Below are 27,124 nucleotides of genomic sequence, written 5' to 3'. Positions count from 1 at the left end.
ATTACCCAGATCTAATTGTTCAAAGGCAATACATTTTATATCATTTCTTTTTTCCCTTTGGTAGGTTGTGGGGCTTGAACTCTGGGCTTGGGCGCTGTCCTTGTCTTCAGCTCAAGGTGAGTGCTCTACTGCTTGAGCCACAGCGCCACTACCTTATATCATGTTTTAAAAAAATGTTTAATAAACACAAAAGTATCATCCTGCTTTTCTATTCATTCTATCATGAATATTTTCTTATATTTTTAAATATCCTAAAGTTCATGACTGTAATTGTTTTTATTATAAGCAGTACACTATGCAAAAATTTTTAAGAAATATGATTTGTAATAGTTTCATAGTATTTGGTTATATAGCTAGAGAATAATTTAATCATTTAAAGTTTCAAATTGGTTTAGAATAATAAATACTATCATAATAAATAACATATATACTCATTTGTGTGTGTGTGTGTGTGTGTGTGTGTGTGTGTCTTTTATTTCCTTAGAGTAACTCCTGAAAATGAAATCTGGGGCAAAAGGCATGAACATTTTAAGAATTCTGAACATTGCCAAGCTGCCATTTAGAAAGTTGTACCAATGTATGCCAACACTTGACTCTTTTATGTGAGAGATCTATTGCAACATGATATAATGTCTTTAACCTTTTAGATTTTTTTCCTGCAATTTTATCTTTCTACGTATGTATTTGCAATAAAAGTATCTGAAATGATGTTCAAAAAAACTTCCATAAACTATGAGTTCTGGAATATTGGAATTATTTTTCATTCTTTAAGTGTGAATAGTGACAGGCCTGTAATTCCAATTTCTTGAAGTGGAGGAAGAGGCCAACCAGGGCTATAGTAAGATCCTGTCTCAAAACAAAACAACGAAATTTCTTTTCTATAACTCTCTTACATTGTTTAAAAATTAAAAGATAAGCTAGTGTTAAAAAAAATAAAGCCATACTCCAAAGCACTTTAAAATTTATCAAGAAGCCTGGTGCCAGTAGCTTAACTACTTAAGAGGCTAAAATCTGAGTATTGTAGTTATAAGTTGGTCTGGGCAGGGAAATCTATGAGACTTTTATTTCCAGTTAACTACCAAGACGCTGGAAATGGAGGATCAAGTGAAAGAGTGTCAACATCGAGTGAAAAAGCTCAGGGACAGAACCCAGATCCTTAGTAGTTCAAGCCCCAGTACTGGCATTAAAAAAAAAGGGGGGGGGGAGGAGGAAGTAGAGGAGGAGGAGGAGGAGAAACATTAAGAGTCTGAGGCAGAAGCAAATTTCAGTGCTAGTCTGGGCTACACTGCAAGGCCCTATCTCAAAAAAACACCAAACAAACAACAAATAGGCCAAAAGAAGGAAAAACAAAAAATAAAACAAAAGAAAAAAAATAAAAGAGGGAAAATGAAACCAAACTTTTTGCTGGGTGCCAGTGGCTCACATCTGTAATACCAGCTACTCAGGGGGTGTAAGGAAGACCATGGAACTCCATCTCAGTCGGTATCTTGGAACAGTGGTGCACAACTGTTATTCCCTATATAGGCTTGCACCTGTGATCCCAGCTATGGCAGGAAGCATAAATTGAAGAACCGAGGTCTGGGCTAGCCCAGGGGGAAATAAAAGTGAGACCTTATCACAAAAATAACCCTAGCAAAAATGGACAGAGGTGTTACCCAAGTGGCAGAGGGCCAGGCATGAAAGAAAAAGTTGAGTGAGAAAGAGGAAGTTGAGTGAGAGCTTAAGGCCCTGAATTAAAGCCCTGGTACCAGAACACAAGAGGGGGGGGGAAGGGAGGGAGAAAGAGAGAGAGAGAGAGAGAGAAAGAGAGAGAGAGAGAGAGAGAGAGAGAGAGAGAGAGAGAGAGAGGAGAAGAGGAGAGGAGAGGAGGGAGAGGGGAAGGGAGGGGAGGGAGGGAGGGGGAAAAGGAGAGGGAGGGAGAGAAAGAGAGAGAGAGGAGAGGGAGGGGGGAGAGGGGGAGAAAGAAAAGGGAAATGAAATTTTTTAAAAGGAAAAGAAGAAAGAAAAAAAGAAATCTCACTAAGTTGTAGAAGTAGAGCTTAAATTCTGAAGATACCGAGGCTGTTGGAATTTGAGAGTCTGAGTCCTAAAAGGTTGCCATAGAGAGACAAAGTTTCAGAATTCTGTATTAGTATTTCCTGGAAACTAAGGTACATATTCACAGATAGCTACAAAAATAATATTTGAGGAAAGAACAACCGGAGTTTGAGCTGAACTAACCTGAGTTTGCAAAGGTCTGGAAGATGTTAAAGTTCCAAGCAGCAGACTATGGAGACCTTACTGAATACCTAGGCTTGTCCTAGAATTAATAAAATTGCAAAAAACAAAACAAAATCAACTAACCAACCAACCAACCAACAACCCCCCAAATCACTTTAAAGCAGCAGTAGCCTGAGTAGAAAAGGAGACACATTACAGTAGGAAAATAATACTAAGAATTGCCACCAATTGTTTCATCAGAAACAATCTAATCTACACAGCTATAGAAATCAGTATGGATAACTAAAATTAAGAAGAGCAATTACATAATCCTGTTATAACACTCCTGGAAATATGAGGGATATAAGTTTGCATTATAACAGAGATACCTTCATATCTATGTTTCTAGTATTCTATTCGCAATCATCAAACTACAGAATCAGCCTAAGTGTGCAACAAGAATGCATAAAGAATTTATATATTACATACATATAATATACATCCATATCCAAATAGAGTATTATTCAGCCATAAAGAAGTAAATTATAAGCCAGGTGCTGGTGGCTCACACCTGTAATCCTAACTACTCAGGAAGCTGAGACCTGAGGATCACAGTTCAAAGCCAGACCAGGCAGCAAAGTCACTGAGACTGTTATATTCAATAAACCACTCAGAAAACCAGAAGTGGTGCTGTGGCTCAAGTGGTAGAGTACTAGCCTCGAGCTGAAGAGCTGAGGGACAGAGCCCAGGCCTGGAGCTCAAGCCCCGGATCACCACCACCACCACCACCAATAAAAAAGAAGTAAATTATACCATTTTCAGGAAAAATGGGTGAAACTGGACACCATCATGTTAATGATAATACTCTGAACCTAGATCTAAAAAATCATTGAGTCTAAAAAATAGCACAACTTGGGGTGGTGGTGGTTAAGAAACAACAGGAGAGGGAGGAAGGATGGGAAGAAGGGAATAAATTTGATTGACGTATTTCATATAGATATATGAAACTAAAGAAAATAAGATAATGAAAATCATTAAAAATTGTTTAAAACTGGGTGCTGGTGACCCATGCTATAATCCTAGCTACTCAGAAAACTAACATCTGAGGATGGCTGTTCAAAGCAAGTCTGGGCAGAAAAATTTAAGATACTCTTTTTTTTTTATTTTTTTATTTTTATTTTTTGGGTCTGGTCGTGGGGCCTGAACTCTGGGCCTGGGCGCTGTCCCTCAGCTCTTCAGCTCAAGGCTAGCGCTCTACCACTTGAGCCACAGCGCCACTTCCGGCTTTTTTCTTTTTGCTTATGTGGTGCTGAGGAATCGAACCCAGGGCCTCAGGCATGCAAGGCAAGCGCTCTACCACTGAGCCACCTTCCCAGCCCTAAGATACTCTTATTTCCAATTAGCCAGCAAAAAGCTAATACTAGAAGTGGGAAAGTGCCAGCCATGACCAAAAAGCTAAGCAAGTACTGCTGGTCCTGAGTTCAAACCCCAAACTAAAAAACTAAAAAATCAAGGGGTGGAGGATGAATGAAGAGAGGAAGGATGGAAGAATACAGTAATAATATTCAATGTATATAGGTAAGAATGAAACTAGGAAAACTGAGAGGATAGGTGGAGTCAGGAAAGATGGAGAATGATGAATGGGGTGACATTGATTAAGATGCATTATACTAATAAACTGCCATGTTGAATTGAACCCCCTTTGTACAACTACTTAAAATAAACAAATTTAATTTTTTTTTTATTTTAAATTGTATTTTATTTTATTTGAGAACATACTGTACAAAGGGGCTACAATTACATGGGCAGGATAATGGATACATTTCTTACCAAGCATTGCAGCCTCCTCCTTTGTTTACCCTTCACTTCCCTTCCCCGCCTCCCCCCTCCCCCCACCCAAACAAATTTAATTTTTTAAAGGTTCAAAAAGTGAAAAGGGAGATTAAGAGTAATAGGGTGAATTTGATCAAAGTACATTATATGCATGTATGGATATGTCACAATAAAATCCCTTTATACAATTGACACTAATTTTTTTTTTTTTTTTTTGCCAGTCCTGGGGCTTGAACTCAGGGCCTGGGCACTGTCCCTGAGCTTCTTTGGCTCAAGGTTAGTACTCTACCATTTGAGCCACAGCACCACTTCTGGCTTTTTCTGTTTATGTGGTACTAAGGAATTGAACATGGGGCTTCATGCATGGCTTCATGCATGCTGGGCAAGCAAGCACTCTACCACTAAGCCACATTCCTTCTCTGACACTAACTTTTTAAAAAAAGGTAAACAGCTAGGCTAGAAGAGATTGAAATGATGACTTTGAAAGTTAAAAAAGAGAGAAAAAAGAAAAAATGCTGATAACTTCAAATTCTACATCCATTGCAAACATCTGTCAAAAGAAAAGGCAAAAGAATCTGACTTTTGGTCTTGAGGCAGTAACAAGATCCAGAATTGTCCTCTTATTAAAAACAAGCAGAAAACTAGACATAATATATACTCATTTATTTATTTGAGACAAGGACTCACTATGTAGTCCAGGCTGACCTGCAACTTACCATTTGTCTGCTGAAGTCTCCCAAATGCTGGCATTACAGATATTTATCACTATGCCTGGACAAACGATAGCTAGAATTTACAAGGCAGAATACCACAAGGAAGAAGAGAGAGCTCTTGAGTTTCTGGATAAATAACAATTTGCATACATGGGATATGTCACTCCACAAGGATAAATAGAGAAAAATTCCAAGAACATCACATGTATTGAGCTCTCAAGAGAGTTTCATCAGAGCCAGATCATTCAGTCCCCTTATACTTGGATAAATCAACACAATGAATGCATTGAAAAATCATAAAAGAAACAAGAAAAGGCATGTTGCATTATCAAGTCTGAGCTAGCCTTTTTTTTTTTTGTCGGTCGTGGGGCTTGAACTCTGGGTCTGGGTGCTTATCCCTCCGCATTTAAGCTCAAGGTGAGAACCCTATCACTTGAGCCATAGCACTACTTCTGGTTTTCTGCGTGGTTTATTGAAAATAAAAGTCTCAGGGAGGGCTGGGAAGGTGGCTCAGTGGTAGAGTGCTTGCCTTGCATGCCTGAGGCACTGGGTTCGATTCCTCAGCACCACATAAGCAAAAAGAAAAAAGCGGGAAGGGGCGCTGTGGATCAAGTGGTAGAGTGCTAGCCTTGAGCTGAAGAGCTGAGGGACAGCGCCCAGGCCCAGAGTTCAGGCCCCACGACCGGACCAAAAAAAAAAAAAAAGTCTCAGGGATTTTCCTGCCCGGGCTGGCTTTGAACCCCGACCTTCAGATCTCAGCCCCCTGAGTAGCTAGAATTATAGGTGCTAGCCACCAGCGCCTGGCCTGAGCTAGCCTAAAACTAAAAGCCAATGCAAAAATCTTTAAAACAAAAAACCCTGAAAATAGAACTTGAAAGATCAAGTTGATACATAAACTACCTGCCAGAAGAAAACCCAATGTCAAGATAGACACCCGCCCCCACAAAAAGACATTCAATATCACAAAATAAAAAATACAAGAAATGATAGCCTATGATTTGAACCCAAAAATAGCAGGGATAAAGAGAATTTTGAATAAAAAGATATTAAAAGAGCTACTAGAAAAGTTTAAGGAAATAATATTTAATATTCAATAACAACTGGATGAGTGTAACATCAAATGAGACAAAGGAGAAATAACCAAAACAAAACCCAGAACCCAGACAACACAAACTTTCCAAACTGAATGAAAAGAAAAGTTGGTAGAGAAACAGAGCCATAGTAAACTGCAAATTAGCTGTAAGCAGCCAAACTGAATGAAAAAGAAAGGCTGGTAGAAAAATGGATAGAGACTTAGTAACCTATCCATTAGCTTTAAGCAGCTATTTCTATGTGGGATTGGAGAAGAATGGGGAGAAAAGAGATACCTGAAGGAACTCTGAAAATTAAAATTTCACGAATTATGCATCCATAGAAAACTACATAATACTGATCAAGAAACAAACAGATATATCACATATATTGACTGAAGAACTCTGCTGTTAAAAATGTCAATTCTTAGCCAGGCACGATGGCTTGCACCTGTAAATCCTAGCTCCTGAGGCTGAGTCCTGTGGACTGCAGTTGGAAGCCAGCCTAGGCAGGAAAGTTCATGAGACTCTTATCTCCAATTAACGACCAAAAACTTAGCTGGAAGTAGAGCTGTGGCTCAAGTGGTAGAGTACTGAGTGCTAGCTTTGAACAAAAAAAAAGCTAGGCACCCAGGCCCTGGGTACACGTGCATATGTACACACACGCACACACATTTGCACACTCATATCAATTTTTCTCCAATTAACAAATTTGATACAATTCTAATCAAAATTTCAGAAGGTTTTTTTGGGGGGGGTTGGGGAAATAGCTATTTGTGAACTGATTTTAAATTTTAAATAGAAATGTAAATATGTAAAAATAACTAACAATCTTAAAAATGAACCAAAATGTAGGAGTCATATTTCCACATATTTCAAGACTAAACAAAGCTTTGGTAATTCAGACACTGTGATACTAACATAAAGATAGAACCAATAGATAAATAGAATAAAGTTTAGAAATAGACCTGTACTTCTTTGGTCAAGTGAGTTTTTTTGTTTTTAACAGTGTCTCCCTATGTAGCTGAGGCTCATGATCTTCCTGCCTCTGTCTTCCAGGTGCTCCAATAACAGGCATGAGCCATCACTCCTGCTGGTCAAATGATGTTTGACCAAGACACAAAAGCAATGGCGAAAAGGAAGTCTTGAAGAAATGATTCTGAAATTGGCTAAGGGAAAGAAAATATTTACCTTTTATCCCAAACACAAGTTTTAATTTAAGATAGTTTATAGATATAAAAAATTAAGCTACTGTTGTCTTCACTACACTGACATAAAGAAACATCCATCCCCAAACTTCAGAAGATCACATTCTTAATTCCTAGATTTCAGGCTTGAGATATTTCTGTATAGTCCAATAACTGAAAAAGGATTTTTGATTTGCTGTTTTCAGGAATTTACCAGTCCCTTTGGCTGGATGTTCACAACTAGTATTATATCAGTACCAACCTAATAGTATAGCTATTTCCCCTGAACGACAATAGTAGTGTAACATGAAATGGAACTTTATGGAGTTACGTTTTAGGGAAATATTTTTAAGCAAAATGCATGTAGTAAGTATACCCTATCATGAAAACTTATTCATGGAATCCATTTAGCATGGTCAGTTAATTGCCAGTTCTTTATAATTCCTCATTTATACAGTACATATTTCCCTCAATGTAAATTGTTCTTAAAATGAATTTTCAGGGGGCTGGGAAGGTGGCTCAGTGGTAGAGCACTTGCCTTGCATGCCTGAGGCCCTGGGTTCAATTCCTCAGCACCACATAAGCAAAAAGAAAAAAGCCGGAAGTGGCGCTGTGGCTCAAGTGGTAGAGCGCTAGCCTTGAACTGCAGAGCTGAGGGACAGCGCCCAGGCCCAGAGTTCAGGCCCCATGACCGGACCTCCCCCCCCAAAAAATGAATTTTCAGTTTTCTAGTTTAGTGCCACCTCTTCAGTTAAATTTCCATGTTTATCAATAATCACACAATTGAGAGTCTAACATTCAATGCCAGTCAGTGATGACCACATCACAGTGAGTTGGCCTTCTAGACGTTCAGCTGTTACAGGCTGAAAATCAAGGGTCTCTCTCTTCTAGGTTGTCATTAAGTACTCTCTGTCACAGAACTTTTACGGGTAGTGGAATATACCCAAATTAAGAATTACTCCATCTTGTCTTATACTCCCTTAAAATCAGGTGCCCCATGTAAATACCTACGTCCCTGAACTGAATCTCATGCTCTTCTCCAATGGGATCAAAAACAAGGGGAAGAAAAAAGCCTTTGACTAAGATATGAATGAAGAAGAGTGAAAGGTCATTTTTATGTAGACATTGTTAACCTTTTGTAAATACTGTAACTGGCAAGTATGAAACAGAAAAGGTATAGCGCTAAAGCATTTGCCCTGTAAGTTGTTAACCTTTAAATATATAATTGCTGCTAAAAATAGTCCTTAAAGGAAAATTGGTGTCATTTTGAAAAGGAGATCTTGTGCCATAAATGCAGCAGAACTAAACATAAATATTAGTTCACAAACTAGTGCTGTCAAATAAAAGAATAAAGTAGAAAAACCTAACTAATAATGTTTCACTCTGAATTATGTAGTGTAATAAACGTGGATCATCCAGAAAAAAAAATAAAGCTATCCCTATAAAGCATCTTGAAGGAAACAGAGTATCTTAAGGGTGGCATTGATTATTAAACAGGACTCAGAAAACACAACACAAAAGTAAAATGACAAACACCCATTAAAACTGACAAGTGACTGTTTGGAACAGGTATTTCACAAAAGAAGATATGCACAGAGCCAAGAAACACAGTACAAAGTGTTCAATACCAGTAATTATCAAGAAACTGCAAATCAAAATCACAGTAAGATATAAGATGATTAAACGAACACTGGTAAAGATATGAAGCAAACGGAACTCCATAGATGGTTGGTGGGAGTGTGTCAGTTGGTTTTACATGGCTATGATTAAATACTTGAAGAAAACTATTTAAGGAAGGTAAGATTTATTTTAATTCCATTAGAGGCATCAGTTCCTCATGGTGAGAAGGGCATAGTGAAGTGGAAGCTGGCTCTGTTTTTCCCCCCTTTCTTCCATCTAGTGGCCCCTATCCTATAAGATGGTGGCACTCACATACAAAATAATTAAGTCTTCAAACTTTTAGTTATTCCTCCCTGGAAACGATCTCATAGAGATACCCAGAAGTGTTTACAATCTTCCAAGTATATCTCAATCCAACCACATTGACAATCAAAAACTAACCAGTAGAGTATAAAACAGTAAATCTGTCTCGGAAAATATTCTATGTATCTATCTTATAAGCCAGCAGTTCTACTTGAAGGTATTCACTCAAGAAGAAAGAAAACGTCTCTCTCTCTCTCACACACACACACACAAGCGTGTGCATACACAAGAATGCTCACAGTAGTTTCATCTATAACATTTGAAAACTGTAAACAACATTTTCCACAATAACTATATCTGTAAAATGGAATATTATCCTGAAACTAAAAAGGAAAAAAAAAATCTATGATACCTAACATGGATGAACCTTAAAAGCAAAAGAAAAGAAAAACAAAAGAAGCCAGAGTATAAGAGTATAAACTACATTAATACTGGATGTGGAGGTGGAGGTATGAGGATCACAGTTCACCTATCATAGTAAAATGACAGATTTGATGTGCCAGCTGTAAGCAAGCAAACTATCAATTGAGTGAGGGACTGAGTTCAAGCTCCTGAATGTGTGTGTGTGCGTGTGTGTGCGCAAGCACACATGCACATGCGCGCGCACACACACACACACACACACAATTAGTTTTATAGTCAAAGAAATCAGAACAGTTGTTGCAGGTATGAAAGGAAAAGTGAACAATGAATGAATGGAAAAAAGCATAGAGATCTTCTGGAGTGTAGGAAATTGTGAATTAAATGGATATATTAATTGTCAAGATATTTGACTGTACATTTAACATCTATATATTTCACTATATGTAAAATGTATCTATATCTTATTTTTTTAATGGATAACAGTAACCTAAAATCAAACATTTTATCTTTTTACTGTGTCTACTCTAGATCAGTACTTCCCAAAGTCTAGTCTGTGAACAGTATACGTCCTACCTCATATATTACTGAGCCAGAATTTTGAGGTGTGGGTAGGGATCTAGAACTCTATACTTTAGATGGGAGAGTCATATAATTCAAGGACAGTTAAAAGAATCTTTTTACTTTTTTTTCAGTCATGGGGCTTGAACTCTGGGCCTGGCTGCTGTCCCTGAGCTCTTCAGCTCAAGGAGAGCACTGAACCACTTGAGCCACAGTGCCCACTTCCAGCCTTTTCTGTTTATGTGGTGCTGAGGAATGAACCCAGGCCTCATGCATGAGCGGCAAGCACTCTAACACTGAGCCACATTCCCAGCCTCTAGAGAATCATTTTTATAGGGGAACATATTAAGAAAACAAGAAGACACTGGGATTATATTGTATATCAACTAAATACACTTGGCACTGTATACGTTACAAACTATATATATAACAATTGTCATGTAAGTGCAAAAGTACTATTTAAGTTTCATAACCATCTCTATTCATGTTCATTTTTCTACTTATGTGCTTCAAGGAGTTCTAATTCCAAATTTCAATCTTCAGTCATCTCTGTTTTTTCCTTTCATCTCCTCTCTTCTTTCCCCAGTCTTTCTTCCTCTCCCTTCCCCTTTCCTTTCTTTCCTCCTTTTTCCCAACAATGGGGCTTGAATTCAATGCCATGAGGCTGGTATTCTACCTCTTGAGGCACACTTCCATTTCCTTTCATTTCTTACTAATCCCTAGTCATAATTCAAACTGTTATCACTTAGATGACTATCCTATCCCTCAAGGCCCATGTGTTAAAGGCTGCTAGGTGGCAGAATCTGAGATGGACCTAGAGGGAAGTCCTTAGGTCACTCACTGAAACATGTGTTCTCCAAGGGGATTAAAGGACCCACCCTGATCTCTTCCTTTTTTGCTTTCCCCTACATCCCCATCTTTCTCACCATAACACAGTCTTACTACAGGTCTAAAGCAATGGCAATAACTGATCACAGATTGGGGCCTCCCAAAACCATGAGTGAAAAGAAACCTTTTCTCCTTGTAAAGTGATTAAATCAAGTATTTTGTTACAGAAACTATAAATTTTAGTTATGGAATCTTGTTCAAGAGATTCTTTGTTTCCCCTTCCTTTTCAACTTTCTTGGTACTATCCCTCCCTCCCTCTTAAGCATGTTATTCTTAATTTCTTCAGCACAGTCTTGTCTTTCAGCCTTCTTTAAAGCTAACCCCAAAACTCATCTTTTCCAGTAACTGCTAAACCACCTAACTTAAGAGTCTTTCCACACTCCTTACAAGCACTTGTCCTTAATAGATATATTTATTTTATGAAACTGGACATCTCATCTTAATGACTCACCAACTCCATCCTCTAACTTAAGGAGAACCTTTGAGAGAGAAGTACAAAGTTACAGCTTTCTTCATGGTACTTCCGCTCATGCTATTTTTATTTTTCCCTTTGAGATGCCAGGGCCTTCAGCTCTTTATAAAGGATAAGAAAGTAGAAAGAAAGAGGTAAAAAATGGTGGCTACGGGATGCTCTAGTCTAGATGGATTGGGAGGAGCCTTTAAGCTTCAGTTTCAATTCATACTACCCCTCACTCGCCCCAGAAGGAAAGCCAGGATTCCCAAAACAAAACAAAATTCCTCCTAGGTGAAGAATAAGGAAGTATAATTCTCTAACAATTCTAGTATTGTAACTGGTTGCATAGACAAAATGAAATAGTACATAATAGCAGGTATATGTATGCATAGATGAATACATAGTGAATGCTGCCCTTGGTACCTTCTTTATTTTGTTTCAATTTTGAGTGTACTGCAAATCAGGTTTTTAAAATCATTGATTGAATAATATGATGCTTCCTCTGCTAGAAGTGTACAACTCCTCTTTACCTGCTCATGTCTCAAGATGCAACTTTCTTTTCTCTCAGGTTAAAAGCCATGGATAAGACAGTTCATGAGACTATCATCTACTGTTAATCACCAAAAAGCTGGAAATGGAGCTGTGGCATCATCAGGCTTTAGCAAAAAAGCTCAAGGACCGTGCCCAGGTTCTGAGTTCAAAGCCCCAGGATTGACATCCACACACACCCACACAAGAATTTTTTAAATGTCTGTAAATAAATCACTTAGCTGGGAACATAATGAAGTTAAAAATAGTAATCCTCTTGATAACACTTTGTATATGAACACCACCATTTTTGTTTTCAAAACCATGTTCAACAGTCCTCAACATATTCCTAGACTTTCTGACCCAGGAGCAACTACAATAAATGCCTTCAAGGAAGCCATTTGCATAACTTCTGGATCCCCTTCCTGGGTCACTATTCAGGTCCTATAAATATAATTTAAAATATATTCACCTAAATGCATTTTTTCGGTCTTTGCCACATGAAAACTCATCAGAGGATGTTCCTGGAGCTTCTCCTTGCTGGCTTGGCTTTTAACTACCTGGAACAGTACATGGAGTCTGCTACAAATCTGGCAACTTTCACTATCAGTCTTTTAAATAATTTATAAAAATGTTAAATAAAACAGGTCCAAGTAATGATCACCTCAAGGATAATGCAGTTAGATTGCTGTCTCATGTAAATAGCCAAAGTCAAAGACTAAATAAGTAATAAATCAGTTTCCTTTTGTCTACATGCCTATTTTAATCCTTAATCTAGGGCAGGGAGACTGTGGCTCACGCTGAAGTTCTAGCTAAATTTCAGTAGGCTGAGATCAGAGGATCACAGTTAGAAGTCAGGCCTGGCAGGAAAGACCTCAAGACTCTTACCTCCCAATTGACCACCAAAAAGTCAGAGTCACAAGTGGTGCTGTTGTGGCTCATGTGGTAGAACACTAGTTCCAGATCCTTCTTCACCAAGATAGCAGAATCGGCAAGATAGCAGAATCGGCAGTTACTCAGTCTTTTATATAAAATTGCACAATATTTGCACAGAACCTATGTACATATTTTTATATACCTTAAATCATCTTTATGATACCTGTTCCAATACAAATGGTATGTAACAGTTGCTCACTACATTGTTCAGTGAACAATCATGAGAATAAAAGCCAGTATATGTTCAAAACAGATGCTTTCAATCCAAGGTTGAGTCCACAGATAAAGAACATGTGAACAATCAGATGTGTTGAAGCATGACCACAGCGGCATTTGGAAGCCAAAGCAGGTGGATCATAAGTTTGAGTTCAGTCTGGGCTACACAGCAAAACACTATCTCAAAAGGAAGGAGGAAAGAAGAAAAAAGGAAGGAGGAAAACTGTGGATAAGGAGGGCTGAATGTACATGTATGTGCACGGAGAAAAGCCAGATAACTGAAATATTTCTTGAGTTTAAGAAGGTAACAGGCTTGAGACTTCTTAGGGGTGAGGTGGCAACAGGCAAGAAGGTGGGGGAAGGAATGCAGAGTTAATAACAGGTTGTCTTGTTATGCACATAAAGGCCCAGGTAATATGAGCTATCTTAAGAAGAACAGGTTAACAGCCTGTGACTACCACTGTCAGGATGAGGTATATAGTCCTCTAATCTCTTTTCCTGTGACAGTATCTTTACCAGATGCTTCTTTAGGCAGGCAAGAGTTGGCATTCACTGTTTATTAATGTAGATTGCTTTTCTATTTGCATTTTAAATTTCTTTTACAAAAGGAAAACCTAACTATTCCAATGCTTGTAGTTTTCCGAATGGCCATCTTGAAATATGCCAAAGAGTTATTTTGTGGTGGCATATTTTGTTTTCCCACAGTGTGGAATACTATGTAAGAACCTGTAGAAGTATATTCTTAATATACTGCATTTCATAATAGTGTCATTATAGTTTCTATCAAATCATACCTTTGAAATTTTCACCTAGATAGAAAGGCTGGTAATTAAGATTTCAACTGTGCTACTCAGGTGCAGTATCTGAAGAAATGATTACATCTGTATACAATAGAGATATAAGTATACTAGCGTTTATGACCGTATACTCACAATAGCCAAACTTTGGAATCAGTCTAAGTATCATTAACCAATGAACAGGTGAAAAACTGGTAGACATCCATAATGGAGTATTTTTCAGCCATAAAGAATGGAGTTACATCATTTGCAGGAAAACGAATGAACTAGAGATCATCATGTTACATGAAATGAACTAGACTGAAAAAGATAAATACCAGATGTTCTCTCTCATCTGTGGAATTTGAACAAAAAAAAAAAATGACATGAATGTATAATGGGGACTGCTTGGGGGAAGGGAATTAGTGAGAAAGGAAAGGGCAAAAGAAGATAGTGAAGGGATAATTTGATCAGAGTACTTAAAAAACAGAATAATGAAACCCATTAAAATTTTGTGAAAAATGGAGGGAGAGCCTCACAAGTGTAAGCCACACAAGTGGCTTACACCTATAATCCTAGCTACTGAGGAGGCTGAAATTTGAGGACTGCCACATGGGCACAAAAGTCTGTGAGACTCTTATCTCCAACTAACCAGCAAAAAGTCAGAAGTGGAGTTATAGCTCAAGTGGTAGAGAGCCAACTGTGAACAGAAAAGCCAATTGAGAGCACAAGGCTCTGAATTCAAGCCCCAGTACTGACAAAAATATGTATGAATAAAAAAATGAATGAATAGAAATAAAAATGGGGGAAGAATGGACAAGAAAAGGCAACAGAGACGGTAAATTTGATCAAAGTGTCATATGCATGTATGGAAATACTATAATGAAACTGTTTTATACAATTAATACATGGTAACTAAAGAAGTCATCACAAAAGTTTATAAACATTGAAGAAAATTATTGTTCAAGGAAAAAATATAAAATAAAAAATAAAAATTTCTCAGATGCAAATTTACCCAACATTAATATGTATCAACAATCTATCCTAATTGCCTCTTTCAAGATTACTTCTGGCAGGTACTCATACCTGCAATCCCAGCTACTTAGGAAGCTAAGATGGAGGAACCTGGTTTGAAGCCAGCCCAGGCAAAAAAGTCTCCAACTCCGTGTCCTAAATAACCACACAAAGTCAGAGTGAGGCATGGTAAATTGGTAGAGAACACAGGTTGAGCAAACAAACAAACAAAGTAAACATGAAGCCCTAAGTTCAAACCTCATTATAGGGGAGGAGGGAAAAGATTACTTCTGTTTCCCCCTTTTAAAAATACAATTTAAGATGGATAAAAATGCTTCATTTTTTTTCCCCTTTTATCCCCAACTACACTGAAGTTAAGGAATAATCTGCTTTGTCAATCAGCCCATGTACTCTGAATAATGGATGATTCTCAATGTCACAATTACTTTTAACTTGTAAAGAAACACCAACCTAATAAAAAATGAGCAATGGTTGGTAGTATTTTACTATAACAATGTGCTCCTGATGTCTCCTAAAACCCTATTTAACTAAGTTATTCATACAATTGGATTATGTAATAGAGCTGAAGAAAGTACTTGCAAATTTTACAGGTCAAAATCATGTCGTGAAGCAAAAAAATGTCTAATAAACTGTGATAACTTAATTATCCTTATAATAGTAACAAAAAAGATTAGCAGTTGGTCATTTTTCAAATGCTAAAATTGTGTTACAGTGAAAGAAAAATATGACCCCAGTAGCTTTGACTCTAGTAACTCTTAAAAAAAAAAGTTTTGTTATTATAAAGGTGATGTACAGAGGTGTTACAGTTACGTAAGGTAGGAAATGAGTACATTTCTTTTTGGACAATGTCATTCCTTCCTTTGCTCTGTTTTTCTCCTTCCATCCCCACCCACAAGTTGTATAGTTTATTTTCAACATAGTGCCTAGTGAGTCCCATTGCTGCATTTGCTCACCCTTTGTCCCTTCATTTCTGTGTGTCCCACCTTGCCCTCCCAAAGACAGATAATGGACAAACAAGAGAAAAAGAAAAGAAAGCAAAAACATCAATGAAGAAAAAAACTTGTTTCCATTTCCTGGAGTTCATGTAACTCTTATCCCTACTAGCATCACTTCAGACTAGAACTGACTCATACACTTACCATCTGAAGTACCACCCCATAACACAGTGCTTATGATCTACAATAATATCAAAACTCTACTGCTAGCATCATTAAGATGCTTTTGAATAATGTGTGGTGATTTTAATCCTTCACATGTAAAATGGACTTGCTTCTATAAATTTCTAAAATAAGGTCAATTAAGATAAGTGTATGAGCTACATCTAAAAATAATTGAAATGCTCAAAAAATCATTAAAGAACTTAAGCACCAGGTGCTGGTGGCTCACGCCTGTAATCCTAGCTACTCAGGAGGCTGAGATCTGAGGATTGGGCTTCAAAGCCAGCCCGAGCAGGAAAGTCTGTGAAACTCTTATCTCCAATAAACCACTAGAAAACCGGAAGTGGCGCTGTTGCTCAAGTGGTAGAGCGCTCACCTTGAGCTGAAGAGCTGAGGGACAGCGCTCAGGCCCAGAGTTCAAGCCCCACGACCAACCAAAAAAAAAAGAAATTAAGCCAGGTGCTAGTTAAAATAGTGTATTAGCTACATTTAAAAATAACTGAAATGGAGCTGGGAAGGTGGCTTAATGGTAGAATGCTTGCCTGGTATGCATGAGGCCCTAGGTTCAATTCCTCAGCACCATATAAACAGAAAAAGCCGGAAGTGGTGCTGTGGCTCAAGTGGCAGAGCGCTCACCTTGAACTGAAGAGCTGAGGGACAGCACCCAGGGCCCAGAGTTCAGGCCCCATGACTGACCAAAAAACAAACAAAAAACTGAAATGCTCAACAAAGTCATTTAAAAAAAGTAAGCCGGGCACTGGTGCCTCATACTTGTAATCCTAGCTATCAGGAGGCTGAGAACTGAGGATTACTGTTTGAAGCCAGCCCAGGCAGAAAAGTCCCTGTGAGACTCTTATCTCCAATTAACCACTCAAAAACTGCAAGTGGTGCTATGGCTTAAGTGGTAGAGCGCTAGCCTTGAGCAAAAGAGTTCAGGGACAATGCCCAGGCCCTGAGTTCAAGCCCTACAACTGCCAAAAAAATAAAAAAAATTAATAAATAAAATAAGAGCTCTGATGTGACAGAAAAGCAATTAATTGTTGTGATAAGAGACAAAGATGTCATGAGACAAAAGATCACAATAATAAATATCAGTTAAGGGACTCAATGGAAGAAGAGCTCCATAAAAGTAATAGAATAATCTAAGAAGGCAAAACAAAAAACACCAGAGGAAAACCATCATACTTTAGGTGATACATCATTAGCACTGACTCTGAGCTAAGGGCTCAAACTGTCACCATCAGAAATATATGCTAAACCACATGGTCCTAACACTAGCTGGACCTGGGTTACAACACATCAAAAATAACTTTACATTGTAAAATTAGAGTTACATAACACTAGCTGGACCAAGTTACAACACATTAAAAAGAACTTTACATTGTAAAATTGGAGTTATACAAATTTTATCACTGAAACCTAATAGTTTCATGAAGAAAGTCATCAAAACATTCATTTAATAGAAAATAAGCTTTAATGATTTTCTTATGGTTCCACTGGCAGAAGAGAGTTGGGATTAATAACAGACCTTGTAAATTTCCTTAGCTAAGTTTACCAAGAAGACTTTCTAAAATTCACTATAATCCTGGAATAACTGCAAATCAATTACTAGCATTTTATGTTATTGTTCTAGAATAATGAAATTGCAACAATGGTGTCCAGATGACATAGAATAGAGGATGGGAATTTTCTTCCCCAGCCCCAAGGTTTGATAGTTGAGCCTATAATCTCTCAAAAGACAAGTAAGCAGGAGAAAAGGCATATAAACTTATTATATGCAAGTGTATGAGCAACTGAAAGAAAAAAAGACTCAAAAAGGGAGAAAGCTGGAGATTTAAGTGGTCTAGGCAAATGCTCTACTACTTAATAAAAAAAGTTTCTCCAGGGCTGGGAAAGTGGCTCAGTGGTAGAGCGCTTGCCTTGCATGCCTGAGGCCCTGGGTTCAATTCCTCAGCACTACATAAGCAGAAAAAAAAAAACAACCGGAAGTGGCGCTGTGGCTCAAGTGGTAGATCACTAGCCTTGAGCTGAAGGGCTGAGGGCAAAAAAGTTTCTCCAAACCCCCAGTACCATCCAAAAGGCCGTGTGTGTGTGTGTGTGTGAAGGCCGTGTGTGTGTGTGTGTGTGTGTGTGTGTGTGTGTGTGTGTGTGTTAAACAGAGGCTAACATAGAGAGCACTTGTTTAGCATGCCTGAACTCTTGGACAGCATTGCTAAAATAATCATTGGGTGGGTGGGTGGGTGGGTGGGTGGTGTGTGTGTGTGTGTGTGTGTGTGTGTGTGTGTGTGTGTGTGTGTGTGTGTGTGTGTGTGTGTGTGTGTGTGTGTGTGTGTGTGTGTGTGTGTGTGTGTGTGTGTGTGTGTGTGTGTCTTGGACAGCATTGCTAAAATAATCATTGGGTGGGTGGGTGGGTGGGTGGGTGGGTGGTGTGTGTGTGTGTGTGTGTGTGTGTGTGTGTGTGTGTGTGTGTGTGTGTGTGTGTGTGTGTGTGTGTGTGTGTGTGTTAAACAGAGGCTAACATAGAGAGCACTTGTTTAGCATGCCTGAACTCCTGGACACCATTGCTAGCATTGCTAAAATAATCATTGTTTTTCCAAAGGGGGAGGGGAAGATAGTTCAAGTTTGGAAGGGTGGCACATTTTAATTATCCACAACATTCTTCTTTCTTTTTTTTTTTTTTTTGTCGGTGGTGGGGCTTGAACTCTGGGCCTGGGCACTGTCCCTGAGCTCTTTGGTTCAAGGCAAGCATTCTATCACTTGAGCCACAGAGCCACTTCCTACAACATTCTTTAAAATGGCTACATTAACTCTAACTTGATTATGTGGACCTAATTAAGGTCCACATAAAGTAAGGTAAACAGATGAAGAACAAAGCAAACTATGAGCACTAGGTGCACCTTAAGGGAGACAATTATTTGATCAGGCATTTAATCTAGGGATTTTTTTTTTTGTAGTTTGAGAATGCTATCATTAACAGAAGAAAAAAAAACCCATACAAACAAATGACCATACAACAGCCTTCTTATATCTAACCACAGAAAATAATGTAATTACTTATTGTGCTCTTCTAATGTTCTAGATACAGTTAATCCTCATCCTATAAGGCAGATTCCTTCAAAACCACACTTCACAGATGAGGAAACCTACACACACAGTGATTAAACCACTTGTCTGAGAGTCATGTTAAGTGGTTGATATAAATCCTTTTTAAAAATCAGAACTATGATAGAAGTTGTGTTTCACAATTACCACATAAATCTACTGCTTTTTTTTTTTTTGGTCAGTCGTGGGGGCTCAACTCTGGAACTGGGTGCTGTCCCTCAGCTCTTCAGCTCAAGGCTGGCACTCTACCACTTGAGCCACAGTGCCACCTCCAGCTTTTTCTGCTTATGTGGTACTGAGGAATCGAACCCAGGGCCTTATTCATGTAAGGCAAGCACTCTACCACTGAGCCACCTTCCCAGGTACTGTTTTTAAATTATACTAAGATCCACTGTAACATAACAAAATCCCCACACTTATGGAAAATAATAATTTTCTAGATTTCATTCTTTAAAATGTAGTCTTAAAATTTGAAAAATCTTTAAATTAATTTTAGCATTAAAATTATAGACTGCTGCCTTACTCTAAAACACTCATTTAATATTTTAATCTGGATTACAGTCTCTACAATGGGAGACTACCAGCATGCATAACAATGCAGCAAACTTTTAAACTTTAAATAAGTTACCCAGTTTTGCATTCTTTTATGGTTATTCATCTCAAATGTCTTCATCCTTTGAAAGGAACAATATCACAACTAATACAGAATCTATACTTGGCACTAGAATGCTTTAGGGGTAAACAGTATGAATGTGATATAGTAGAACTAACTATGGACTAAAATTCAGGGAGCTCACAAATCTGGGCTCCAGCACTAACTACCAATTTGGTCTCTCCAAATGCTCTGGGCCATGGTTTCCTGATCTGCAAAATAACTATATCCATGGTTTACTCTTCCAGCTTCAAAATGTGATTCATGTACATACACCTTTTTTCTGAGCTTCCATTCTCTTTCTGTTTAGTTATTGCAATTACTTCATCACCAGTATTATTTTCCTTTAGTTCCACAATAGGAAGTAACAGCCCAATCTAAACAAGGTGAGAAGAAAGCCTTCTTTACAAATGACTAGCCATATGATTCTCAAGGTGAAGAATGCAGAAGCCATTATAATGTGAAAAGGTATTAGATTTCAATATTTAGGCTGCTGTTTTGTATGCCACTACATTCTCCCTAAGGACAAATTATAAAATTCAAGGACAATAAGGAGGAAAAACATTTAATTACCCATCAGTTATTCAAGAGCCAAGCAAGGCCAATTAAAAAGTTGTACCTTTTGGCAGAAATATTTTCCTTAATGAATTGAAAGGCAAGATATAATCTAGAATTTTCTAAATTATGTTCTTTTTATAAACTGTACTCAATGAATCCAAGGAATTGGTTATATATATATGTATATATATATATATATATATATATTGAGTGACCAAGAAAACATTGGAAACATTGAAGATCTCACTGTAGAATTGTTAGCTTACTCTTTTCAGTAAAGTGAAAAACGTCTACAAATCACCACCGCCTAATCCTGGATGTTCTTGTCTCTCCTCTTTCTAACCCATTCCCAAGAGGGCAATGTGACTGCAAAACTATTAGAATTAAAGTATATAGTGGACAAAAGATTTCCAACTGTTAGAAAACTCAAGTTGATTTTAGGATTGCTTTCTAGAGCTGCCAGCTTACCAATATCTCCTTCCAGTTGTATGCTCAGTTAAAACATCTTAAAACTTCTATAGAATATGTAGTTCAATTGTGCAGGACCTTGCAAAGAAACAAAAGCAAGGAAAAGAAAGCATGACTTACTTGTAAATCCTTAGTGAAAGTCCAGACTATTAAGTTATTATTAGCTATAGCAACTTCGGAAGTAGCCCATCAATGTAGATGGGAAGGTTGCTCAAAGAATGAATGTCAAGGTGCAATTATGCCAATTTCCAGCAAAAACTAGTCAATGGCAAAAATGCAATCAAACATATACCTCCAATTTCAAATAAAGGATCACGGACCAAGTCCAGCATCGAGCAACCTTTTGGTTGGAATGTCAAAAATAAATAAAGCCAAAACCTCCTGGTGATTCCGATTCCTCAAAGCATTCAAAGTTCAGAAGCAAACCAAGACGTGTTAACACTCTTAGCATCCTTCTTTAATGCAACTCATTCTCTCCACAAAGTCACTTCATTTCAGCTACCTGGATCGCCAGACCCCAGCACCCAAACAATCTCAGGAGCCCAGGGGTCTTCCCGGCGTCTGCCTCTGCATCCATCACGAACCACCTAGTTGGTTAAACCCCAAGGTGCTCCAGACCCGTCCCCCATCCATCCACGCTCCCAGGCTCCCTCCGTCACCTCCCTGGGGACCTTTTCTCCTCGACCTTGAGGACCCTCAAGTCTGAGAGGTCACCCAGAGCCCCAAGTGACTTGGCCAGTGTCCCCCCCATCCCTGCAGCTCGCGCACCCTGGCGTCCCCCGACCCCCCATGACCCCAGGGACGGACTCCTTCCCACTATCCCGGCACGACCCCTTTCCCCTTAGGCACCCTACCTTTTTCCAACCAGAAAAGCAATTCTTCAGAAACGCCCCGGGAGCCTACTGCGTGCAAGCTCCCACTATGTGCGGCACGGTGCTCACGGGCTCGTGGCCCGGGCTTGCCTTCCTCGTCCCGGCCGGCCCATCCCAGCCCGAGGGCCGGTGCTGCCTGCGCCGGGGTGCGGAGGCGCGGGCCGGAGGCGGACGGCACCGGGCGCGGGCACCGGGGCGCGGAGGAGAGGCGGCCGCTGGCCACGGTAACGGGGGCTGGGGGCCGGCAGCCGGCCGGGCGACCGCGGGGACACTCACCGGCCGGGACGTGCGAGGCGGCCTCAGCCCGGGCACCTGCGGGCGGGCGGCAGCGAGCCGGGCGGCGCAGTCACCGAGAGGGCCAGTCCGGCCGCCCGCCGGTGCGTCCCGTCCCCACTGACTGCCCAGCCGGCGCAGCCTCGCCTCATCCGGACCGAGCTCGGGGACCCCAGCTCGGGCCGGATGCCCCCGCCAGCCCCCACCCCTTCCCCGGCCGCCTCCCCCTCTTCACTCTCTACCCCTCCCCCCTCCCCCCAGCCCCCACCGGAATGGAAAATACCTCCCGGGGCGGGGGGCGGGCAGGGGTACGCCTCTCTGAAGGGCAGCCTACCGGGACCAATAGCAGGAGGGGCTTTGGAGGGGCGGGATTCCCAGCGGCCAATCCGGAGGCGTGTAGGTGAAGGCCGTAGGAGGAAAGCAGGGAGCGAGCTGGGGGCGGCCCGGGAGTCAGGGAGGTCCGGCCGTTTGGGTGCGCGTTGTGCGCGGCTGCCATTTTGGAGTCGGGCAACTGCGACGGAGGCCGGGTCCGGCCCGGAGGGGGGGGGGTGTCTGTGGGGGGGGGGAGGGAGGGAAGGAAGAGCCCAGTCAGGTGGGCGAACGGTGGTCACGTGGTGCGGAGGGGCGGGGTAAAGCAAGCCGCGGCCTGAGGGGAGGGGGTGGGGGCTCGCATCCGAGGCTGCGGAGCGTCACGTGGCCGCCGGAGGGGCTAGCTGTGGGCTGGGAGGTGGGGACCGGAGGTCAGCGTGAGGTGGGAGCTGGGAGAATTCCTCGTCCCAGCGTTCAACTGTGTCGGGGAAACGGAGAGGAAAATGCTGAATGAAAGGCGTGAATGCGAGACAGGAAAATGTGAATGGGTTTCCCTAGCGCCCTGCGGTCTGCAGTCACCCAGTCACCAAATCCCGAGATCGGCGGGAAGCCGGGCCTCGCCGTCACTCAGGTATTCCCACCCCCCGCCTCTGGGAAGTCACCGTGCTCCGTCTCCTCCTTTCTGCCTGCGCTCCAGGGGAAACACCCCCTCCCCGAGATGGCTGGAAGGTTAAAGGAAGAGAAGCTTCTCTGAGAGCCGTGATGTCTGCCAAGACTTGCCGGGTGACCTTTATTTTCAATTCATGTCTCAGCTGCAGTGCTGCCAGAGCGAGGGCTCCTGATAGGGTTATCAATGACATCCATATGACCGGGTTCAGGGGTCACAGTTAGCCCTCACGTAATCTCTGGTAGTGGTTTCTGTGGATTGCATACTTCTTGAAGGCTTTTCTACTCCCCCTTGTATCTTTTGTCCTGGTTTTTTTTTTTTTTTTTGACATCATATACTCTTAGATTGCCTTTCTCTTCAGTTAATTTTTCTCAGTCTGTTCTTTCTTGACTCCTTCAGAGCCCCAGGATCTGACCTCTCTCTGTCCTCTTAGGAGGCACGGTCTTTAAAAAAAAGCACACTAGGTAATCTATTCTGATGAAGTTACCAGCTGAATACACATTTAATGAGGTTCAGAACTGCTTATGTAAGTGCCTTTTAGAGAGTTCACTTCCCTGCTAACATGTGTCTAAGTTAAAACTCAGAGCTTTTGCAGTTCACAAAACCGGCCTCATTTCTTAACCTTCTTTGACACTAATACCATCACTTAACTTTCCCAACGCTGGAACTGGGACTAGTTCTTTTCCCCCTCAAAGGCCAGTAAAACTTGGCCCCCTAGCTTGGTACTATTGGAAAGTAGTAGCACTAAAAGGGTGGGGCTGAGTTAGGGGGTTTAGACTTTGGGAGCAAGCTCTTAAAGCAGAGTGTAGGACCACATTACTTCCTTTTTTTCTCTTCCACTTCCTGACCATCATATGAGCAGTTTTGCTCTGTCATATGTTCCTGTCCTGATGTGCTGCCCCTCAGGGAGGCCTGAAAACAATAGGTCCACAGGAGCATGGACTAGAACATCTAAAATGTGAGCATACTTTTTCTCATCATAAATTCATGAAAAATAGTTATTTGTTACAGGGAAAGCTAACTCAGTAACCCCCTCCTCACTTTATTATGTCGATTATATTTACACGGAGTATCCTCTCCTCTCCATTTCCTCTGCAACTGCTACATTTGTGTTATTTATTCATTAGGCCAATATTTACTGAGCACTTTAGTATGTGCCAGGCATTGTTTGAGATACTCAAGATATCATTGTGAACAAAACTGACAAGGTTGCTGAGTGGGCAAGACAAACAGTACATGAGTAAATTAATAACTAAAGAAGATAAATCAGGGTTCTGAAGTGTTAGGAAGATAATAAAACCAGGAAGCCTATCAGAGTCTCTTGAAGTTGCCCAGTCCTTCACTGCCGTTTAGAGGCCCCCTCTTCCTTCCTATCCTTTTTTTCTTGGTTTTAGAGAGATTGTTCTTATCCTTGCACTTGGAGTTGTAGTGTCATTCCCTTTCATCAACCAGATTTTTGTTACAGTTGCCTGGGTGAAATCCCCCAACTAGATGGTAAAAACTCTTTAAGATCCGGGATCATGTAATACATTTTTGTGCCCATACAAAGTCTTGGCTTATAACAGGTATTCACACATGAGTGTTAAATGAGTTGATGAGTTGATGAGTTCCCTGATACCTGAATCAGTCTATCACCAAAGCCTCTAATAGCCCAAATCAAAATGGCAAGGTCAGGTAACTCTTCCTACATGAGTGCAGTAGCAGTGGTGCCTGGATGTAGGGGACAGCACTACGAATGAATCACTTCTTTTAGTACCTTCTGGGCCTGGCATTCTGTAATACTGTGTCCCATGTTTGATGGCATTGCCACATAAATACCGCTTTACTTGACAGTGCCAAATACATATGAGCAATTTAAAAGTACTCTTTGTTTCGGATGATGAGCTTCAAACACAGAGAACTCTGGGTGACCTGCCAGGATAGGTCCTGCAGGAGAAGGTTGCAGTATTTCTAGGCCCTTGGGTATTGCACCCCAACAGAGAGTGAGGTTGCCAGTTCCATCATAGTTGTAATTAAATCCAAGTTCTGGCAAATGGTGGTGCATAATTATGAAGTATTATTATGGTTTTTTTTTTATCATTATTAGGCACCCAGCTGCCCAGCTCAAGAAACCACACTAGTAAAACACAGAAGCCAAGCTCCTCTCCCAGTTGGTATGGATCTGTACCAGGTGTATTGGCACATAGTTTCACAGCTCTACATTCATCAAGATCAGCTCTTCTGTCCTCTTTTTGGCAAGACAGAATCTTAAATGAATGGAAAGAGGAAATGTAAAGAAAGACCTTTGCCACCATCTCTGAATCAAATTTCTTTTTTTTAATCTCCCCAGAAGAGTTTCTTCTCATTTACATATTTATTGCACAAATCTTCAACTTTGTCCTTGACCTGCTTGCTTTTTAACCATCATTCTACATGTTTCCTGAGGATATATGACACTGAATTGGTGATGGTGCCACAAGAAACAAAGAGTGCTTTTACTTTAAAGAAACTTACAGACCAAATAATTCAGAAAATGTAGCCAGGTTTGACACAGTGTCTGCCATTTATTAAGTACCTACTCAGTGCCATGCCGGGCATTTTAGATTATCTGACTTAATCTATAACACCATAGAAAGTAGATTTCATTACCATCGTTTTCTGCAGGGTTACCAGAATTTGGTAAATGGCGGATTTGAGATTCCAACAATAAGTTCGGTAATTATATACTCATAATGGATTTGTCCACATTGGTGGCTAAATATAAGTATCAGATTTCAACTCTTTCAAATAAAAAAAATTATATAGAGTAGATTTTAAGCTGAATACTGAAAGGATATGTCAGAAGTGATACTGAGGGAATAGTGCCAAATAAGAAGGGCAAATTGGCCAGACTCCTAAAATTAATCAATAAGGAAAGATTTCTTGTTCAGAGATGAGTCATATATTCTTCAAGTAATTTTATTGTCTCGGATACTCCAAGTGAAGAAATCAACCCATGTGGTATGGGGTTGGGAAGCATGAGGCTGAGAAAGGGTTGACTGAATGTAGAGGCCAGTTGTTTGGGGAGGGAATAAATCTTTGGGTGCAGAACTCCCAAAATGTCTAGTAATTTGGCACATCCACCCTGTCTTCTGACCCAACCAAAACTGTGGCAACTTCTCTGCTGCCAAAGCATTTGTTGTATCTGGTGTGTAAAGAACCAATTCTCCCCTCCAAACAATAACAACAACAAAAACTATGCATGAATACAGAAAGAAAAACAAAAAAAAAAAACCCACAACCACCCCCCCCAAACCCCAAACTACCCATTGCTTTCTTGTAATTTTATTTCATTTTATTTATTTTTTTGCCAGTCCTAGTGTTTGAACTTAGGGCCAGGCACTGTCTCTGAGCCTCTTTGTGTTCAAAGCTAGCACTCATCACTTGAGCCACAGCACCACTTCTGGCTTTTTCTGAGTAATCTATTGGAAAAGAATCTCATGGACTTTTCTGCCCAAGCTGGCTTGAAACCATGATCCTCACATCTCAGCCTCCTGAGTAGCTAGGATTACAGGCATGAACCACCAGCGCCTGACTGCTTTCTTGTAAATTTTAAACTTGTTAGTAGTTACATTGTTGTATGTATAAGGCAGTACACTGCTGTTGTATTTTAGTGTTGTTGTTTTTTTAAATTAAAATTCAGTGAGATAATACTCATTTTAAGTGTACCAATTTGGTCTATTTTGAGACATGGATTTCTTTTTTGGGGGGAGGGGGATCCGGTCATGGGCCTGAACTCTGGGCCTGGGCACTGTCCCTCAGCTCTTCAGCCACAGCACCACTACTGGCTTTTTTTTCCTGCTTATGTGGTGCTGAGGAATCGAACTCAGGGCCTCATGCATACAAGGCAAGTGCTCTACCACTGAGCCACCTTCCCAGCCCGAGACACGTATTTCTTTGTAACCACCATAATGAAGAAATAGAATATTTTCATCACCCCATAAAAGATCCTTATGCCTCCTTACATTAGGAATTGTAGTTTCATTCCTCCCACCCACCACCCTCCCCTTTCTAGGGATCAAACCTAGGGCCTGTGCATGCTAAGCAAGTGCTCCACTATTGGGCCATACTCTCAACTTGTATTTAGATGATCCTCAAACCTAGATCTTCAGATTGGATCTTGTTTGTGAATTCTAGATGCATATTTTCAGCTACTTGTTTCACATTTCTACCTAAGTGTTACAAACTGGTATCTCAAACCAAACACAAACAAGAAAACTCACCTACAATTTACTTTCCAAACCATTTTTCTGTACTCTCCAGTTTGGTTAAAGCAATCATCATCTATCAAGTCATATACTCTAGAAGA

General features: G+C 40.3%; 1 protein-coding gene and 1 long non-coding RNA gene across 10 annotated transcripts in view; one reads left to right on the top strand and one right to left on the bottom strand.

Moving 5' to 3' along the window:
* The window catches only part of Socs5 (suppressor of cytokine signaling 5), a 41,233-nt gene extending 18,930 nt beyond the window's left edge, over positions 1-22,303 (bottom strand). For 2 of the 9 annotated variants that reach the window (XM_070025530.1, XM_070025526.1), the window contains exons 1-2: positions 21,531-21,817; positions 20,677-20,754 (exon numbers count right to left, since the gene is read on the bottom strand). The gene's annotated coding sequence lies outside the window, so the exon portion shown is untranslated. The other 7 variants (XM_070025528.1, XM_070025527.1, XM_070025531.1 and 4 more) reach the window with 7 other exon arrangements.
* Positions 22,304-22,530: 227 nt separating this feature from the next.
* Positions 22,531-26,472, top strand: LOC138829256 (uncharacterized). The gene is made up of 2 exons (XR_011372518.1): positions 22,531-22,761; positions 24,884-26,472. It is a non-coding gene; the product is annotated as an uncharacterized lncRNA (long non-coding RNA).
* Positions 26,473-27,124: the final 652 nt, after the last annotated feature.

This window comes from Dipodomys merriami, unplaced genomic scaffold (genome assembly GCF_024711535.1).
Source record: "Dipodomys merriami isolate MVZ:Mamm:240054 unplaced genomic scaffold, mDipMer1.0.p SCAF_17, whole genome shotgun sequence".
NCBI lineage: Eukaryota > Metazoa > Chordata > Mammalia > Rodentia > Heteromyidae > Dipodomys > Dipodomys merriami.
The sequence above is the reverse complement of the archived record's forward strand: the minus strand, read 5'-3'. Positions and strand labels throughout refer to the sequence as shown.